Raw genomic sequence first — 2,007 nt, 5'->3', positions numbered from 1 at the left:
GGTGTCCCAGTACCAGTTGCGTTGCTAAGGACATTGATCACATATTTGTGAGTACTCACTGAAGGATCCTTCGGAACTGCAGGGTTTCAGGAGTGCAGAGTTCTTTGCCACTCTAAGGCTACATATGACAACTGATTCAAGATGTCACCAAAAAAGGTTCCATCTTGAGTAACACAGGTATGAGGAGTGTGCATATGAGTATGCAGTGGCAGTCTCAAATTGGTTTGAAGTGCTCAGTATTGTTGAGGATCCTGTTGAACAATGGGATACCTTTAAGCATGCTACCATGGCAGCAGCTGATGAGTGTACCGGAGACTGCCTAAGATCAAGAAGTGGATTCATCCCACAGGGGATGCTGACCACAGTTGAGGAATGTTGTGTTGCTAGACTGGTTGGGGATTGGGAACAGCACAGACTTCTGTCTTGAAGGGCACGAGTTTCACTTAGAAGGAACAAGGAGAGGTATGCCAGAGAAATCGCTGAGGAGGTGGAAGGCTGTTTTCATACAAATGGCCTTTGACCTGCCTACAGATCCCTGGAGAAGCTCCACTCCAGACCCACCTCTCACGTTAACTCTGACCGGACAGCAGATGGACGGCTCGTGTCGGAGACAAGTGAGCATAGAGCTGGTTGAGCTGAATACTTTGAGCAGCTGTATATGGCTGAACCTCCCAGTGGAGAGCTTCTGTCGGCTGATGTACAACCACTGACTACTGTTCCACCAACTGACGAAGCCGTGCCTTCTCTAGATGAAATAAAGAAGGCAGTGGCTAGGTTGAAAAGTGGTAGAGCGGCTGGTGTTCGTGACATCCCAGCAAAATTGATCCAAGCTGGGGATGAAGCCATGATCAGAGGTTACTTGCAGTCATAGAAGCCATTTGGCAGACTTGCATAATTTCTCTTGACTGGACCATGGGTTTGGTCATCCCTATCTGGAAAGGAAAAGAATAGTAACATGACCATAGTAACTAATGTAGCATGACAGTGCTTAGTGTGCCAAGCAAAGTTCTTACACTCTCCTGATGTGTATCTGAGATCATTTGCTGAAGTTTCAGAGGTTTGAACAATCCAGATTCATAACCAAGAGGTCTACTGTTTACTATATCCTTGCTCTTCGAGTTTTTGCGGAATGCCATCTTGAGTTGAAACAAGATCTGCTAGCAGCCTATGTGGATCTCAAGATGGCTTTTGGCTCAGTAAATCGGGAGGTACTATGGGGACCCCTGCCACTCCATGGGATAATCTGACTGACTGTTGGCTTGTACTCAAACAATGAGAGTGCTGTCAAATGTGGAGGGAGGGGGGGAACACCCGACTTCTTCCCAATAAGTTCTGGTGTAAGACAGGAATGTGTCCTTGCCCCCACACTTTACAACACATGTATGGATTGGGTACTGGACCTGGCTGTGAGTCAAAGTCACTGTGGGGTATCAATTGACAATTTCAGGGTTACCGACCTTGACTTTGCTGATGATGCAGTTATCCTGGCAGAGTCGCTGGAGTTACCACTGAGTGACCACGAGGAACTTCGCAAGAATGCAAAGCCATTGGGATTAAGGGTCTCTTGGTCCAAGACCAAGGTTCAGGCTTTTGGTGGCTTGTTGGATGAAGCAGTTCAGTCTGTCCAAGCATGTGGTGAGGATATAGAAGTCATGGAAAGATTCACTTATCTTGGTAGTGAGGTCCATAGCAACAGTAGATTAGACAGTGAGATCTCTCGTCACATTCGTTTAGCCTATGAGGTTATGGATTCACTCATTTCAGGTATTTGGTGCTGTCGTTAATTGTGTTGAAGGACAAAAGTTCACATCATCAAGGTGCTGGTGATCCCTGTCTTACTTTGTGGCTGTAAGGCATGGACACTAAACAGTGACTTGATGCAGCAAACTGACTCCTTTGGTACTAAATGTCTTTGCAGGATCATGGGATATAGCTGGTACTACCGGGTGCATAACAAGTGACTACTCCATGAGACTGAATCGAGGTCTTTTACCCACATTATACATC

The sequence above is a fragment of the Coenobita brevimanus genome, chromosome 29 (genome assembly GCF_032717465.1).
Source record: "Coenobita brevimanus isolate Jiangsu-jjx chromosome 29, ASM3271746v2, whole genome shotgun sequence".
NCBI classification, from domain to species: domain Eukaryota; kingdom Metazoa; phylum Arthropoda; class Malacostraca; order Decapoda; family Coenobitidae; genus Coenobita; species Coenobita brevimanus.
The sequence above is the reverse complement of the archived record's forward strand: the minus strand, read 5'-3'. Positions refer to the sequence as shown.